Source organism: Sinohyriopsis cumingii, chromosome 2, assembly GCF_028554795.1.
Source record: "Sinohyriopsis cumingii isolate HCF-2022 chromosome 2, ASM2855479v2, whole genome shotgun sequence".
Taxonomy (NCBI): domain Eukaryota; kingdom Metazoa; phylum Mollusca; class Bivalvia; order Unionida; family Unionidae; genus Sinohyriopsis; species Sinohyriopsis cumingii.
Window position 1 is genome coordinate 164888063 of NC_142962.1, and position 20508 is coordinate 164908570.

A 20508-nucleotide genomic window follows, 5' to 3' on the forward strand; every position below is an offset into this window, starting at 1 on the left:
AAGCCTGCTTAAAGAGACTGTCAGAATGGGTCAAGGTTGTTAGAAGCCTCTTTTAACAGATTGTCAGAATGGGTCAAGGTTGTTAGAAGCCTCTTTAAACAGAATGGGTCCAGAATATGTTTAAAATGTATCAACCATGGTATTATTGCCTGGATTGAGTAATTAATAACATAAAACATGAAATAAGTGAATAATATAACAGAGATCTGAGCAAAGATATAGAATAGAACAACAAAAGCCCCTGTATGTAAACAATAACAATTTAATCAAGTACATAAAATGAAATTGAACATGACATTTAAATAATACACTTTCTGTTAGAAATAGAATTAAAGAATTTGTGCAAAATGCAATTAGTATACCGATTACATAAATTACATTGTAGAATCAAGTGATTGATCAAAGTCAAATTGCCAGCATATCAACATGACCTTGCTGCATCCGGTCCTATCCAAATCACTGTTGGTGACAGGTCAGCATTCTGTATTTCTTTTCCTTTTTTGTCTCTCTGCCCATCCTTTTTGGGTCCTCAGCTGTAACCTGTTTGTCTGCTGTCTTTTCCCGAATGACGAGCCGGTAATAATTCCCCAGAAATTATTAATGAAGCAACTGCTATTTGTTAGAGATTATTCACAAGCGGTATCATGGACATTAATTTTTATAGGTGTTTCATCGATGAAATTGTTGATAATTACCGCAGTGATTGCGGATATGTAATTAGATCAGTGACAATAAAATAAGATGATCATACAAAATGCTCAACGCGGACCAATCATGGTCAGGGTGATAAATCCGCGATTACTAACCTATACAGCAATCTATGGTGATGGACTCAGCGATGTTGTTCAGGGTCTATTCAGAAGGACAGCTCCAAAGGCAATGCCAATTGCAAAACAGTTATCAATGAAAGCTATTGACGTTGTTCGTGATAAATGTATTGGTGCTGTTGATGATGTTGCTGGTAAAGCATTCTCAGCAATCAAGGATAGATTAGCATGATTAATACGATGAAAACCGCAGTCAGTAAAATTACCCAGCACTATAATTGTGCCTGCAAATGCTGGTAAAAAAAAAAAATTAAGCTTCAAATAAAAAACTAGCAGAACTGGCTGGTATATCCATGTTAGTAAAAGAAAACATATAGCTGCTAGTCTGATAGCGGGAAGTGGTCTTCGTGTTAGATGATAACAATTATAATAAAATATCCAGACGTGTATCTGATCCAGCATTTGACATAGATGCACTAGTTCTCAAGGATGAACTGGTGCGCGATTATCAATATAATTATTATGCTGCATGAGAGCTAAATCTGCGTGCACGAATCGAACTGCAAGTTCATGATACAAGCAGATATTTCTTACCCACTGAGGCATTCGTTGAAGTAGAAGGTAGACTTTTACAAGCAGATGTTACAAGAATCAGAATTGGTGATCGACCTGGATGAGTTAACAGTATTATGGCGTTATTTAAAACACCTATATACATTGATGGAACCCACTGAATCATGCCTGGAAAACGTCGATATTGCCACGACGATACTTGGCCTTGCAAGATACAGCGATGATTACTCGAGATCAGCTGGTCCGTCAGTGATGTTTGCATAGGATACAACTGATCATCCAGAAGGCAGAAACGTAAATATAGGTAACGTAAGAAATGCTACAGGGAACGGACCGACCTGTACAGTAATATCAATGAACGATGAGGGGATAGACCTACCGATGCATTCATATCAATGAACGATGAGGGGATGGACCTACCGATGCATTCATATCAATGAACGATGAATTCAACTTAGGATTTGTGGCACGTTGATTAATGTTAAAAGATGAACAAGAATTTTCATGTGTGATTCCATTGTCAAATATATTTGGATTTTAAAGACATGTCAGAAAGGTTATTTTCGGAGCCAAGCATACATTTGTACTTGTTAGAAATGACAACCACAATGATGCAATGAGGCGACCCAACACAGTTATTGAATGTATAATAAGACTAAACAAACTTTCGTTGTGGATGCCACTAATGACTCCATCGATTGACGAAGCACAGTGCTTACTCTCTTTTATGAGTAATGGTGGTAAGTCAACATTGGTTGACGATGGCAGATATCATCACAGCATGGTGTTTCTGCACTGCGCCATATATTCATTGCATTTCAGGAGAATAGACAAGAAAACATACAAACACGAAATTCAATAGCATTTGACACTCTTGGAAATGCTGAGGTTTCTTTAAGTATAAATGGGCATCAGGAACCATCTGAAGAAGTATTGCTTAGTTTTGATCGCAATCATGTAGCACGTGCATATCATCGTTTGATGACATCTATGGGGCGTGATCAGAATCAGACAAAACAATGCTACTTGAAGGTGATGGTGGACAAATGAGAGTTATTGATACCCCAGTGGAAAACATGTAATTAAATCACTCAAGATATTATAATGTCATATCATCATGTTAGTATTACGCTGAGCCCTGGTCAGATTAAAAAGCTTCAATTGAAATCAGCAAAGAAATGAGGAAAACAAAATAAAAGCAGCTGCACTTGGTGCTGTTGGAACTGCTGCTGGGATTGCACAAAAGAAAGCAATAGGTCACATAATAAAGATCCCCCCCCCCCCAAAAAAAAGGAAAGGATCTAAAGCTGCCAGGAACCCTCCAGTTGTGGTATGGAAAGGGTTTACGACTTCCCGGGACAATTTGTCTCCTTCCAATGTCCAATTTGGATTTAACTGATGCTGTTAAGTGATTAAATATAAAAAATTGCAGAGGTGTTTTTATGGGTGACCAATTACAAAAATAACCAAACCGTGTTAAAACCGGTATCAATAATCTCAGTCAAAGTTCTGGTCCAGGTACTCATTGGGTTGCATACGCGATTGATCTACATGGAGTTGTTTATTTTGATTCGTGTGGATTTCCGCCACCAAAATAATTTTAAAATATGTTGGCGTACTTCAAAACACTCCCGTCTGGTATTCAACATTACCAACCAGAAAATAACTAATCCACCAATATGTGGCCATGAAGTAATTGCTGTACTCAACGCTGTGTCAAGGTTGTTGACACCACCTCATAAAGTTGTGCATGAGTATGCAAGTTGACGGTATAGCCATCCACCGTTGTTTTAAGCAGATCTTAAAGTATAGTGGTAGATATTTACAGAAGATCTTCTCACCTGAGTAAAACTCAGCAAGGCGACTGATCTAAATATGCAACCCTTAATGAGGTCAAGGACGAACTCGCTAATCTTTTGAGTCTCGCAAATGTGGACCAAAATGAAGTCGTTGTTCTTCAGGATAAACAAGGACGATTAAAGATGAGCAATATCCCCTTGACATATAGTATTCTGCGGGTTCCAGATGTGACTGAAGATAACTTAGTGGTGTTTGCTAAAAACGATAAAATTAAAAATTCGGAGGAATCAATTATATCAATCATGGGAGAGATTACTGGACGCATCAGAAGAATAGGAGATATTATGTATGGGGATCTCAACATGAGTAAAGATACAATTATTAATGTGAGAGAACCAAAATCAGAATCAGACGATGATATGGTAACAAAAAGATACGTAGACAGCAACAACAACATGATTAGAACTGAGATCAATGATCATTTACTAACTGCAGGTGACACAATGACTGGTTCTCTGAATATCACTAATAATAAAATTACTGGTCTTGGAGAATCATAATCAAGCGATGATGCTGCAACAAAGAAATACGTCGATGATAGCAACATTCCGATGATGAACTCATTAATGACAATCAATGATGGAACGACCACATTTTGATCTGAATGTTCTAATCATATACGATCATTTATAAATTTTCGCCAAAAAAATAAATGAAATTGTTGATGATTTCTTTGGAAAGCCAACAGTTATGGGTATCAAACTAATCAAAATATACCTTTTTTACTGACAGTGTAGTATATACAGTAGCATCTGGATCAGCATTATGGACATCACTTAATAAATCCATCAAACATCGCGCTGAGGTTACCGGTATATACAGGTTTTCAGTACTCGGTACTACGACATTTTCAATATCTACCACAATTTCACGGCTATATCCACTAACTGGATCCTCTGGATGTTTTTTAGTGATGTTGGAGCAAAATGACAAGGAAACATTTGTGGTGGAACCCGAAGGAAATTTTTAGGTTTGTTGTACAAACGCGAGACATGGAAATGGTTTAACGGATCTAAGACGTAAAAAAGAAGTGGGCAGAAACAGTTAAGAATACAGAAGCGTCTATCAAAGATGTTGCTGGACTGGAAAAGAAACTAAAATTGAGGACACGGTGGATTGTGGAATACCAGATACAATTATAAGGATGATGTCTCAGTTGCTATCGTTACATGTTATCCTGGGAGTTTTCTTGGAGTGGGAGAATGTTCTAAATACTTTCAGAGATTTGGACATCCAATACACAAGATGACCAGAGTTGCGATAAACGGACCTTTACCAGATTTTGACCTGACTGGATTCGCTTGTATCGAGTCATTCGAATTTGCACCGACAAATCTTCATGCGATTGTCACTGTTTGGTTTGCAAAACATTTTAGGGAGGGCGGTAAAACTCCAGCAGTTTTATTACGATATATGCTTGATGTAAAAGTATTGATATCATTCATTGTAAGTGAAGCAATTATATCATATAGTCTGAAACAAGTTTGGTTACCACAACGAAAGAAATATTATGATGATGAAAATCCTGATATAACTGATTTTGAGAATAAAATCGCAAAATATCTTGGCAGAAAAATAATTGGAAAAGTTACCCAAGGAGGATCAAATGATCATAAACGACATTGTACAAGATTATTTTTTGACGATGCTAAACTCAATTTTATAATTGCTGATACAACGAAGAGGAACACATTTATAAGTCGAAGTAATGATAGTTTATCGGACGGAAATAAATTAGGTACAATTGTGAGTTACACTGATGGTGAATCACCGCAGTTTACTTATTTAAGCTCTTCAGTGCTCGTACATTTCGATAAATTTATTATCGATGATAAATAGATTTCTTGATGCCGCTGTTAGAGTCGACACAGATTCATTTTATATCAATAAAAATATATGGGATTGCTAGAACAACTACATATCGGCGCTGATGCATCATGGGGCGAATGGAGAATGAAACAAGAAAAGATGCTCGGTTATTCTGTATCTGCCGACGTTGAAATCAAGGATATTTATTACAATTATAATCAAATGTCAGAATTTGTCATCTGCATCATCGGTATATAATCACGTGACCAGACATAAGACTGTTTATCTTAATGGACCGGCGATGTTCTGGTAAAACAACTCGTGGGATCGAATTATTTCGTGGACTTGATATAATTGTGTTAACCCTTACACATAGACTCGCCAGAGAAATGAACGAAGGGAGAAACAAGGACTCCTGAACGAATGAGTGAAAAATTTATTCCAAAGATTTTTATTTACGATGAAATATGTAAAGTGTCGCTGGAGACATTAAAAATATTTCTTGATTGGTTGTTGACACAAAATAATGCTTTTATCGTGTTTGGCGATCAAGGTCAACGGCCACCTTTTGTTGGATTGTTAAAAAGTTCATAGAATATTATGAGGAGATAACCGATGATCATAGAGCGCTGGATCCAGAATTAAGGTGGCTTAAGAAATTAATCAGACTATAACCAAATAAAATTCAATGTGAAATAATGCGTGAGAAAATTTTAGAAACTCCTATCAACAATTTTTGGAATTTATGGAGACCAGATCATTTGATAGCTGCAAGTAGAAAGACAGTTCTTAATACATTTCAACATCAACTATTTCTGTTACATAAAGTAAAATTTTCAATTCTATCCGTACCATTGTGTTATCGCCCAGCAGATGCTAGACGACAAAATATAGACGTTTAAATTCCAGGTTGTGGTAGTAAACAAAATCTTGTGTTAAATGAGATTGTTTTAGTTCATGTGAGTGTTGTTGAGAGCGCGTTAACGATGGATACAATTCTGTGGACTCAAGGATATGCTATAACGATTCATTCGTCACTATGATTAACTATTTCTGATACAAATGTCTGGATTGTTGATGATCGCATCGAATGGTCAAATTTAGTTTATCTCGCAGTGTCTCGAATCAGAGGAATGTCTCGGCTGCGGAGGGTTATCATAGACTTCACAGCAGATACTAATCAAACTGCTCGCAATGGCGGCTATGTAATAAGAAAAAAATAGTTATAAACAATGTGACAACAAAAATAAGCGCGACCTTGATCTCGATATTAAATTTATCATGACGCTGAAATAACGACAGAATAATCAATTGTGCAAACTGTAGCACAGTAATGTTATGGCAATATTCAAATAATAATCCAAGACAGTTTACCGTGGATAGAATTAATAGTAGTCTTGGTCACACACGTGAAAATGTGATGATTACCTGTCTTGAATGTAATCGACGTCGAGGAGCCAGTTCACAAAAGTGAACATGGTGGTACTTTTGTATCCTTAGGAATTACTTGCAATTGCTCACGTACAAATCCACGTTCAGGAACAGTTGAATTTAGTTTATAGATTGCGGGTCTACCAGTCGATCTTACCAAGCTGGAAATTGTATATGTGGTCACATCCCAAATAGGATCAATTGCTCTTTTTTATCCACTTCAAGTTCACCAAGTTCATATAAATATCTTAGTCACATTACCTAGTACTGGTTGTTTTGGGAAGAATTCATGTCGTTGTATTGGTGTATATTTTTTTGTGATCGCATTAATGGGTTTCATAGAAATTGCATGAGTAATTTCATTATTTAACGCAGTTATCACACTTGGTAGTCTTGCAACCCATTCACGAGATCTCTTGTCTTTCTGAATTATTTCCTTCGCATACTGATGTCCAAATAACCGCTCAGCAGGTGTTCGATTAAATCGTTCAATAATTGCCTGATCACAATGAATTGCGGTACGTCCTCGTCTGATTTTGACGTTATGCTTTTTTCATCAGAGATGATACTGCATTAACTGTGGCCATCGTAGACCACCACGTTGAAAAATTCGTTCAAACGCAGATGCAACTTCAGTTGCTGCTTTAGTTGATAATGGTTCTGCTTCTTTATACCTACTTGCAACGTCACCGACAGTCAACGTGTATTTGTATATGCTTGATTAACGTCTGCCAGTTTTAACGGTATCGTGTGGTGAAAACAAAATATCTGCTTGATGAACTTCAATGGAAGTGCTGACATCAAACTGTGCATACTGAATTTTTTAATTGGTGGTTTATGCATTTGCCATATTGCTTGTCGTGCTAATCACTTTGAAGCAACAGAACGTGTGATATTTGCTGAATCAGCAAGTTTTCTAATCTCTGCTCTACCACACCAATATCCTCTTGGGCTATAATAAATTGATTCCATTATAATAATAATAAGCATTTGGTTAAATACCGGCCCCTAATTCTAGTTTCCCTTTCATCGCGGATTTTACAAGGAAAAAAATTAGTTTTTTGAGAGGTTTATTGTTTATGGAATTTAACGAGTGAATCAATTTCACCTCTGCAATATGTCATTGTTGTAAATCCTTATATTTATATGCTACATCATGAACGTGACATGCTTGATCATTGGATACTCTCCAGGTTTTGGTTGATCTCGTTCGTCAAGTCGGATATCAAGTCGGGTTGCAGGACCACAATAATTATATCCAGGAAGATGTTTTTCTCCTGGGAATATATCCCCTGGAGCTTCTGTTAATTTTCCTAATGAACCAGCGATGTCACCACCTGTTTTCCTTGACTTGTTATGGGAGATAAATATATATTTTTTGTTCCACATTTCACACACTTGCCTCTAAGTACACGCTTTTATTTTTTATATTTTTTATCGTTGTTAATCCACTGATGATCAGCGATGCTACGATGTGCTTAACGATTTTAATGAAAGTACAAAGTTGTTGGACGAGGATGGTAATGATATTATTGATTTTATCACCGATATTGATGAAGCCCCATCTGTGGATGACCTCGATGGATTTATTAATAATCTCGTAGTATACGATGATGTGATGGACAAACAATCAAACCCAGCTCGGATGTTTTCTCGAGGCAGACATAAAAACACCGATGTTATATATGTTACTCAGCGATATACACAAATATCTAATGTGTTCAGAGATAACTACAATATTTTAGTTGTGTTTAATGGAGTCGATACACATACTCTGTGAAATATTCATCAGACTTGGTATTCAGGGAATATGAATATGATTAAGTTCAAAAGCTTCTATTCACGTGTGCAAGCTACCCCACACGGATTTATCAAGATAAATTTACACTATCCTCGGTCGCGATATTGTGTAGGTCTTGATAAAACATTTGGTTAAGAGACAGCAGCAGAGAGGGTGACGACCAACGATGAGTTTCCTGGTGGGTAAACAAACACACATACAAATTTGAAAACCCAAGCGCCAAAGATAAAGTAACAATATGAGCTAACCTAAGTATAGAAAATCTCGGTCCGTTAGGGGATTCGGTTTGACGTTATTGACCTTGTATTTTCATTTTGTTTGTAGGAAGCTTTATTTTCAAAGAAGACTTGCTCAAAAATTGGTCTGTTCACCCTCCCTGCTGCTTATAATATTGGAGACAAGGAATGGACGATTAACTTCTGAACTCAAGGAAACTTGAAGTGTAAATTAAAAACGAATAAATGCAACAAATAATTACAAATTTACATCAATAAACATATTGTCTGTGATTGAAACAATACCTTATCCTTTCACGCTACCTTTTGACGAAGCAGAATCTCTTTCCGTGTCCCTTATATTTTCCAGAGTTCGTCCCTTGGACAATTTAACAAAGAAAGTACTTTTTACTGATCTCTGATCCAGCTTCCTCTTCCAGAGAAAAATTTGGACTCCAAATTTAGCAAGGAGATTAAAAGCTTGAATTTCGTCTGTGAAACACATCCCCTCTTTTAGCTTAGCCAATCAGGATTAACCAAAATGTTAACACTCTCATCGAAGTCAGAATAGTTCTCTCTAGTCTGCCTTTATCAATAAATATCCTGGAAAATATCATTTTATGACACCTATTTCAGATGGCCCAAGATTTCCCAAATTTTGTCTCCGGCTTGTCTCTACTTTATCAGTTTCTCCAATTGACGTTAACTACTTTAACATATCTGTCGGACTGTTATCCTATCGGGTCCTAATTAAAATCCAATTATGCCCCCAAATATTGTAAGCAACCACTTAATGGCAAGCCTAGTCCTTACGTCAATCATAATGTTTACGTGTCGCGCTGACAACGACAGAATATACTGCCAAATTATCTAAAGACCTTTGCACCATTACAAGTGTTTAATTTAAACTTGCTTCTGTTCCTGTTTTACCTATTCTTTTACCTCCTGTCTTGTTTAGTTCAACCTTGCTTTTGTTCCTGTTTTCTCCAAAATACTCCCATGTCTTTTTTCCCCATCCCTTTGCATTATATTGAACCTATACAATACACTTTTATCTTGTTTTTATCATTTTTATTTACTTCTTTTTTAAAAGTATTTTTTAGTGTTTGGCAGGAGTAGATAACTCAGGCTTTGTTAATGCAGTATTAGCTATTAGCTACTACTTGTTTTACAGTACAGCTTGCAACTCATCATTGCATAAAAAATAATAATCTTGATTAGCTTCCTTTGTCCATCCATGCTGTTTATTAATACGTGTACTAGATCTGTTAGGCAATGGTACTGGCGAGCTGGAAAGTTTAATAGTGATTTTATTCATTCTTTTCTCTTCTTGGCTGTGTTATGAGAAAGCTGTGTAATTAGTTTTTATTGCCGTTTTTGTGTGTCGTATAATATGACGTCTTTCTGCTTTGTTGTGAGAAGGTTGTGTAATTGGTTTTTTTTATTGCCGTTTTTGTGTGTCGTATAATATGACGTCTTTCTGCTTTGTTGTGAGAAGGTTGTGTAATTGGGTTTTTTATTGCCGTTTTTGTGTGTCGTATAATATGACGTCTTTCTGCTTTGTTGTGAGAAGGTTGTGTAATTGGGTTTTTTTATTGCCGTTTTTGTGTGTCGTATAATATGACGTCTTTCTGCTTTGTTGTGAGAAGGTTGTGTAATTGGGTTTTTTTATTGCCGTTTTTGTGTGTCGTATAATATGACGTCTTTCTGCTTTGTTGTGAGAAGGTTGTGTAATTGGGTTTTTTATTGCCGTTTTTGTGTGTCGTATAATATGACGTCTTTCTGCTTTGTTGTGAGAAGGTTGTGTAATTGGGTTTTTTTATTGCCGTTTTTATGTGTCGTATAATATGACGTCTTTCTGCTTTGTTGTGAGAAGGTTGTATAATTGGGTTTTTTATTGCCGTTTTTGTGTGTCGTATAATATGACGTCTTTCTGCTTTGTTGTGAGAAGGTTGTGTAATTGGGTTTTTTTTATTGCCGTTTCTGTGTGTCGTATAATATGACGTCTTTCTGCTTTGCTCTTCTCCTTCTTTACTGTCCGAGTTTTCGTGGGCGATCCTTTTCGTTTCATATTATATGGTATATTTTTCCCTTGCTCTTCTCGTCGTTACTGTCTGAAGTTTTATGGGAGACTCATTTTGTGTTTGAAGTTTCCAATGGGACTCTTTCTGAGGCATATAATATGATATCGGTGCCCTTCTCTTTCTTTAGTGTTTGAAGTTTCCAATGGGACTCTTTCTGAGTCATATAATATGAAATCGGTGCCCTTCTCTTTCTTTAGTGTTTGAAGTTTCCAATGGGACTCTTTCTGAGTCATATAATATGATATCGGTGCCCTTCTCTTTCTTTAGTGTTTGAAGTTTCCAATGGGACTCTTTCTGAGTCATATAATATGATGATATCGGTGCCCTTTTTTTTCTTTAGTGCCTGAAGTTTCCAATGGGACTCTTTCTGAGTCATATAATATGATATCGGTGCCCTTCTCTTTCTTTAGTGTCTCAAGTTTCATGGGAAGACCCTTATGGATTCATTATATTTTTTCCCTTGGTCTTCTTCTTCTTTACTGTTTGGATTTTCGGGTGGCGACCCCTTTTGTGTTGTACAGGCACGGCCCTAGGGCATGGCGAACGAGGCAACCGCCTTGGGCTCTGCGCTTTTAGGAAATCAACTCCGCAATGCAATTTTTGGGCTTGGGGCCCCGCTCATCGCTTGCTGCCTTGGGGCCCCGCGTACTAACTTGGGGTCAGCACATCAGAGGGCCGGGCAGTGGTGTTGTATATATGATGTCTTTTTTCCGTTGCTCTTCTCATTGTTTTTTACTGTCTGACTTTCTAGGGGGAGACCCTTTCATGTGTCCTAAAATATGTCTTTCCTTTTTGTGTCGTATAATATTATGTATTTTTCCTTCGCTCTTTTCTTTCTTTACTGTAAATTTTCATGGCGAGACCGATTTTGGGTCGTATAATGTCCCTTTTTTCCTTTGTTCTTTTCCTAGATAGAGCTTAAATGCAATAAATTCAAAATATCAGCCAGCATTTTCAACTTAAACAGCAGGTATTTTTCACCTGTTAAAACTTTATGGCCTCAGCAACAGCATTGTCAGAAAATAGTCCATTCTTGTAAAGACATCTCATTGTAACACGACAAAAGGTAACGGTATCTTAGCAAACTGTCAGAAAATAGTCCATTCTTGTAAAGACATCTCATTGTAACACGACAAAAGGTAACGGTATCTTAGCAAACTGTCAGAAAATAGTCCATTCTTGTAAAGACATCTCATTGTAACACGACAAAAGGTAACGGTATCTTAGCAAACTGTCAGAAAATAGTCCATTCTTGTAACGACATCTCATTGTAACACGACAAAAGGTAACGGTATCTTAGCAAACTGTCAGAAAATAGTCCATTCTTGTAAAGACATCTCATTGTAACACGACAAAAGGTAACGGTATCTTAGCAAACTGTCGTGGTTTAATATACGTTTAGATCATTAATACATGTATATGTGTAATCTCTACAACGGGAAGGGGGTGGGGGTGTTTAGTATATTTAAAGAAAAAATAAGGTACGTTTCCATCACAGGTTTCTTAAAGCGTCCTTTGTAAACAAATGTCTCTTATATCAGAGATGTCAATGAAGACAAACTTCTTCGTTGTAATGATGCCTTCGCCAATGCTATGATATCTATGTGGTAAATACGTGTTCTGGAAGCTTATTGTCTTAGTAATGCTTTGTTTTTGGGACACGTAATTGCTATATTTAATGTGTTGTTGGGAATGCTCTGTTTTGGGACACAGAATTGCTATAATTAATGTGTTCTTGGAATCACCACGGTTCACTAAAGGAGTACATGTACCTGGTTGGGCAAATATATGGGTGACTACGAGCTATTTATCTTATGGGGTTACATTTTCAAGAGGAGACAGTACTTTGTCGAGATACGTTCATTATTTCTGTTCAGGATCTTCTAGTTAAAAACTCTATGGTCTTACAAAAGTAATAGAAAAGAGCAAGAAGCAACAAGCTTTGTAAAATTCAAACAAATAATTCATTCCCTTAGAACACAAAGTGAAAATGTAACAAACAAAATAACTTACGGTATTGCGAATCAAATCACAAATAACCCTAGAATTTCTAACACAAATCCTAATTATTAACGCTCTGAATAAATGTTAGTCGTATTCCAAAATAAATCCAACGCTGGAAGTGTTGATCTGCCTGTGATGGGATGTGTTGTGGGGATGTGCCAACATTCTTTTGTTGGATCACAATTTTACAATCCAAAAATATATCCTTATTTGAATTTCACTAAACCTCCAAGTCTCTATGTCGATGAATATTGTTTTTGAATACTTTTTAATAATAATAATAATAATTAGAGTTAAATAATTTCACTCAAAATCAAAATACTGTACAAGAATAATACAACTTTATTCTTCTCTAATATTCTCGCACGAATGACCAATTTTCTATTAAACAAAATTTGTATTAAAAAACTAGGACATAAAAAATCCCGAATGAGGCTCAAACGTTCATTATTCTAGAACAATTAGAAGGTCTGTCACAACAAAGCATGTGACACGTACACAAGATCTGACTATTTGAAGAAATTCAAATGTCTTTGACTCAGCTTAACATAATAATCCTAATTGTTATCCAATAATAATCCTAATTGTTATCCAATAATAATCTTAATTGTTATCCAATGGTGTTTACAAAACTGTCACTGATCTTGGACAGGATCATCTGTTAGATAAAATTTTCCACTTTCCATAGTATATAATAATTTGTTTTTAAAAAATAACAAACAATACAAATTGAATATACACAGCATCGTGTTCTAGATAAAATCTCTTATAAATACAAATTGAATATACACAGCATGGTGTTCTAGATAAAATCTCTTATAAATACAAATTGAATATACACAGCATGGCGTTCTAGATAAAATCTGTTATAAATACAAACTGAATATACACAGCATGGAATTCTAGATAAAGTCTCTTATAAAATGCAAATTGAATATACACAGCATGGCGTTCTAGATAAAATCTCTTATAAATACAAACTGAATATACACAGCATGGCGTTCTGGATAAAATCTATTATAAATACAAATTGAATATACACAGCATGGCGTTCTAGATAAAATCTATTATAAATACAAATTGAATATACACAGCATGGCGTTCTAGATAAAATCTATTATAAATACAAATTGAATATACACAGCATGGCGTTCTAGATAAAATCCATTATAAATACAAATTGAATATACACAGCATGGCGTTCTAGATAAAATCTCTTATAAATACAAATTGAATATACACAGCATGGCGCTCTAGATAAAATCTATTATAAATACAAATTGAATATACACAGCATGGCGTTCTAGATAAAATCTCTTACAAAAATAAAAATTGAATATACACAGCATGGTGTTCTAGATAAAATCTCTTATAAATACAAATTGAATATACACAACATGGTGTTCTAGATAAAATCTATTATAAATAACGTAAAATTTGTTTTACTTATCACTTAAGACCGTGAACGTCACATGAAATTTTATGAAATACATTGGTATGCACCATTGCTTTTTTAATCAAAGATTTGTTGAGGGCTCAAAATTCACAGGTAAGTTAGTTGGTGCTAATTTTGACAGTCCAATGCGATGAGACATAATGCTGTTGTAAGCAATACACCTGTTGTAAGCAATACACCTGTTGTATTAATCATTAGCGGTCAGAAGGAAATTAAGGGAGACAAATCTAGGGTCTCTACTGCTGTGTGCTCAGATTATTTATCCTTACTTTCAGTTAAAAGTTCTTCTTCTTCCTGATATTCTTCTTATTATTATTATTTCTTTTATTAATAAAAATTCCATGTATGTGACAAAAAATAGGTCAGGACAGAACATGAGGTTCCAAGATTTGGTGACGAGTTATGACCTTAAAATAAGCAGTGTTTCCATGAATTTAAGTATGCAAATAGACAAACATTACAACAATTGAACTAAGTTACATTTTACAAATATTAAAATACGCCCATCGTCTGATCAAATCAGTCATTTCACAGTAACTGTCATTCTTACTCTTCTTCTTCTAATACAACGGGCACTTTTAGGGGATCATTGCTGTATTTAATAGGTGGACGTCCTCATCGTTATTGATCTTATCGCTTGGGAGATGATGTACTGTTTACTGGGTCCAGCTTTCCTCTAGAGTTAGTCTGAAGATTCCTCAGAATGGAAAATGTCCATTTTAGAGTCTGCATTGGAATGTCAGTACAACTACACCGAGTCTACCAAGAAGTGGGTAGATTCCGATTGCTGACCGCCTGCTAGAACTAATCAAGACTGGTACTGTCAGGGTCTGATGTAATGTCAATAAATTTTATCAAATGAAGCCCAAATACAAACATTATACCATTCCACACATTGTGACTTCAAGCCTAATTTACAGACACCTTTTTATTCGTCATCACCATCACCCACAACTCATTATTAATGACAATCAAAATACAGAAAACTATTATCACTTACTAGTATTATAAACAAAGACAAAGACCCTATCATCCCAGGCATTACGGATAACAATGGAAGTTAGTGACATATACTTTAGTCTGGTATACGTTCATACTTACATAGAATCAAGCCAAAATCAGCGGTGTTTATGTCAGTTTTTGCGATGCGGTCGTTAATAATAACGTCGAAAGCATATTTCACATAAAATTCGTTGTCGCTGGTCACATTCTGCAGATGGTCACGCAGTGAGTTTATATAATACATTATTATTATTATTATTATTGCTAACACTGGTCAACAGTGAAATCATTACTGACTTGAAAAGGCCCTAATCTGTAGTATTTTGGTGTGCCGAACACGAATATGACCGTGAAAAATTTGTATTGGCTCTCGTTTTGAAGATATTCATATACCTCATTTTCTATGTTTCACTGTGTAAATTTCTCCAGTAGGACTGCAGCAACATCCGGAATAATGATGTAACATTGCATAATACCATCATGCTCACATCATCCACAGTTGATTGCATCATTTTCTGATGCAATGCAATACTAATGCCATGCGGCTGCTGAAGTAAGTTGACGTCAGCAGTGTACTATACATGTGTAGGCCTATTATACTAATGCCAGGCGGCTGCTGAAGCTGACGTAAGCAGTGTACTATATAAAGCCCAATCAGATAGGTTCAGCATTTAAAATATTTTAGACGTTGTGCGAGACAGTTCAAGCTACTGTTACATAAAACTTATTATTTTATCCATTTACGTACAATAAAGAACAGTAATGCCTCGAAAGTGTGTTAATACCGCGGACAATTTTTGCTATATTTGTGGGGAAGTGACATTTGCCAACCAGAAGAAAAGTATCAATTCTCAAGTGAAGAAGGCATATCATCTTTACTTCGGATGCAAGGTTGGTGACCAAGACAAGCCTTGGGCTCCGCATATATGCTGTGCTACATGTACAACACAGCTTTCACAGTGGTTGAATTGCAAAAGGTCATCAATGCCGTTTGCAGTCCCAATGGTGTGGAGAGAGCCAAGCAACCACCTAAATGACTGTTACTTCTGCTTGGTTCCTCCTCTTTCCGGCGGAATAACGAAGCGAAAGAAGTCGAGAATAGTCTACCCAAACATTCCGTCTGCATTGAGACCAGTTCCACATGGTGAGGGACTTCCTATTCTAGAACCTCCAGCAGAATATTCTCTTGATTCATCTGACGAAGACAAAGGTGAGTCGACCTGTTCTTCTCCTGGTCCATCAGCATGCAGTGATCCAGATTTTCACTGTGGTGCATCATCAACCCCACACAGAATAACACAGGAAGAACTAAATGACCTGATTCGTGATTTGGACTTATCAAAGAACAAGGCAGAATTGCTAGGATCAAGACTCCAACAATGGAATCTTCTAGAAGAAGATGTCACAATTACTGCATATCGAAAGCGCCACCAGCAATTGGAGCCTTTCTTCAGAAAGGAAAGTAATCTGATATTCTGTTCCGATATTGAGGGCCTCATGAATGCTTTAAAAATCACTCATGACCCACAAGAATGGAGACTATTTGTGGACTCTTCGAAACTGAGTCTCAAGGCTGTGCTTTTGCACAATGGAAACATTCTTCCATCTATTCCAGTAGCGTATGCTGTCCACATGAAAGAGACATACGATAACTTAAGGCAGCTACTGAATTCCATTGAGTATAACAAGTACAGCTGGCACCTCTGTGGTGATTTGAAGGTAGTTGCCCTTTTAATGGGACTGCAGCAAGGATATACAAAATACATGTGTTTCTTATGCGAGTGGGATAGCCGAGCAAGGGAAATGCACTACATGAGGAAGGAATGGACTCACAGGCAGAATGTAGCCATTGGAGAGAAGAATATCCAACACCCAGCTCTGGTTGAGGCTCAGAAAATCTTGCTACCACCCCTTCACATCAAACTAGGTTTGATGAAGAACTTCGTGAAAGCCATTGACCGGACTTTGCCAGCATTCCGATACCTGCATGAAAAATTCCCTCGACTCAGCGAAGCAAAGATTAAAGAGGGAGTTTTTGTGGGTCCTCAGATTCGAGAGCTTTTCAAAGATGGCCGGTTCAACAACTTGCTGGAAGGTGACGCGAAACAAGCATGGAATGCTTTTCGCCTAGTTTCTACAAACTTCCTCGGAAATGTTAGGGCAGAAAACTATAAGGAACTAGTAGAAGACATGTTGATGAAGTATAAGAAACTTGGCTGCAATATGTCTCTAAAGATTCACTTCCTTCATTCCCATTTGGATTTCTTTCCTAGCAACTGTGGTATTGTTAGTGATGAACGCGGCGAACGTTTTCATCAAGATATCGCAACAATGGAACAAAGATACCAGGGAAAATGGTCCACTACAATGCTGGCTGACTACTGCTGGACACTCCTCAGAGATGCTCCCGAACAGCTGTACAAGAGACAGGCGAAGAAATCTAAGATGTAGTCAATGACTTGATTTTTTATAGGTAGGCTATTACAGTTGACCTTTTACTATTGGAATGCATTTCGTTATGTAAACATTAATTTCTTGCAGATTACAAAAAAACTAGAGCCAATTTTGCAATTTGACTGTCATATTCGTGTTCAGCACATAAAAATTGATAAGAATTGACTAATTTTATTTCAGTAACATGACTTTTGTAAAAATTTGTTGTCCAGTGTAATTAGGGGCAAGTTCAACGAGAACTGTCAGCGACAGTTGTAGTTGTGCTGCTCCCACAGCTTATGTGTGACCAACACCTTCTTCAAATGCAAGGATATCCACCAGGTGTCATAAAGACACCCTTTTCCGCCACTGGCACCAGCTTGATTTCATCACCAGGTGTGCGGAACTGGCCAGTGTCCTCCTCATCTGCATCTACCACAGTGCCGACTGCGACACGGACCACTCCTTCGTGGCCAGATATGTGTGCGAATAATACCCAAGAAGCTGCACCACGCCAGGAAGATGGTCGCCCACGCATCAACACCTGCTGTGCAACCAACCCAGAGAAGATACAGCAGTTCATCAGCAAGCTGCAGGAGGCTCTCACCAAAGAGAAACATGATGACACTATCGACTCCAAGTGGTCCCACCTCTGATACGCTATGTACAACTCAGCTATTACTGTCTACGGGAACAATGATCGCAAAAGCACCGACTGGTATAAGGCCAACTGGAATGAGATGGAGCCCGTGACTGAGACGAAGAGGAAAGCCGTCATGGCAAGGAATAATGCCCAGCAGACCGACCGCCACTGCGTCAACACCTGCTGGTTGAATCTCTAGACCAGTATACAGATACTTGACGACACCAGGGATGCAAGAGGCATGTACGAGGGTATCAAGAAGACGACAGCGCCCCCCCCCCCCCCCCAAGATCACCTCACTCAAGTCCAAGACTGGCGGAGTCATCACAGACCGGGGCAAATAGCTGCAGCGATTGGTTGATCACAATCTCTATGAAACCCAAAACGTCGTCAGCGAGATCGCCTTGGACGCCATCTCAGACCTGCCAGTCATGGAACCACCCTGGAAGAGCTCAGAAATGCCATCGACTACCTCGCTTGTTGGAAGGTCTCTGGGAGCGATGGCATCCCGTCAGATGTCCTGCATTGCTCCAGCTCCTGCAAGAACTCCTCTGCCTCTGATCTGGACAGGGACACATCCCCCAGGACATGCTAGACGCTAACATCGTCACTTTGTATAAGAACAACTACAGAATTATCTCCCTCCTCAGCAGAGTTGGAAAGGCTTTCGCCCGTGTTGCCCTGGAGAGCTTGCAGACCCTAGCCTTCCCCGTCTACCCAGAGTGCCAGTGTGGCTTCCAAGCCGGCAGGTCAACTATGGACATGAAATTCTCACTACGTCAGCTGCAGGAGAAGTGTCGTGAGCAGCAGATACCCCTCTACATCGCCTTAATAGACCTGACCAAGGCGTTTGACCTGGTCAGCGGAGTGAACTCTTCAGGGTCCTGCAGAAGATCGGTTGCCCCCCCCCCCCCGACTGCTCGCTGTCGTCACGTCGTTCCACGAGAACATGCACAGCGCAGTGTACATCAACGGCGCAAAATCGGAGGCCTTCCCAGTCATCAGCATAGTGAAGCAGGGCTGCGTCCTTGCGCCGACTCTTTGCCATCTTCTTCTCCATGCTCCTCCAGTATGCCTTCAAGGACTTCGGCGAGGGAGTGTACATCCACACCAGGACTGACAGCAAGCTGTTCAACATCGTCCGTCTCTGTGCTAAGACTAAAGTCACAGGTTCTCATCCGTGCATTGCTCTTCGCCGACGATGCAGCCTTGACATCACACACGGAAGATGGATTGCAGAAGCTTGTATGTCGCCTCTCCCACGCCTGCAAGGAGTTTGGACTGAACATCAGTCTGAAGAAGACGAACGTAATGGTGCGTGACGCAGACTTCCCTCCCACCATCGCCATCGATGGGTACAACCTGGAAGTTTTTGATAACTTCACATACATTGGGTCCATCATATCCAGTTTGCTCTCCGTTGATGCTGAGGTGATTGGCAGGATTGCCAAAGCAGAAGCAGTTATAGCCAGACTGAACCATGTGATCTGGAACAACCACAGCGTCACTGAGAAGACCAAACTGCGCGTCTACCAGGCCTGCGCGCTCAGCACACTCCTCTACAGCAGCGAGGCATGGACCACCTACGCTAGAGGGGCCTTCGATGGCTGTGCCACGTCAGAAGAATGAAGCCAGGCCGCATCCCAAGGACCTGCTATAGTGCGAGCTAACAGAATGCGTACGACTGACTAGACGGCCACGTCTGCGTTACAAAGATTTCTGCGAGAAGGACATGAAGACGGCCAACATCAACGTCAACGACTGGGAGAGCTGTGCTGACGACCAATCCGCCTGGTGTCTTGCTGTCAGACAGGGCGTTCAGAAAGCCGAGGAAGCTAGAAAAACACAAACGTCGCTGCAAAGAGAGCCAGGTGGAAGGCGAAACAACAACAGCCTCAACAAACATCGACGTTCAGCTGAAGCAAGTGCACCAGAGACTGTCACTCTAGGGTCGGACTCTTCAGCCACTCGCGAAGGTGTAGATAGGACACCCAAACCGGAATCTACACCATCGTCTCTCGAAGACGGAGGGATGTTGACGATTGTTATTATTAAAATATCAATAGATTTCTTATCATCAATACAATAGTCACTAAATGAACAGTTTTGTCCATTTGCGTCAGAACTTTTTAGTGATTTTTGAATCACGGAACATTATTTTTACTAGATCTAAAAACGATCTTCTACCAGAAACCGGAGTTTATGTTCAGCTATAAAACTGGCAAATAGTGTCTCGTCGCGTGCAAGTTCATCCACATTAATGCAGATTCCGCAAACATTCATTTCAGTGACGGCTTATTTGCATTAGTGGTTATTATGTTTTTAGGAGATGGGGTATCTGCATGACGCGTGACGGCATTTTTACCACCGTCACGGTCTTTATATCATCGTTACAAGAAGAGCAGAATACATATCCATGTCCGTTTGAAC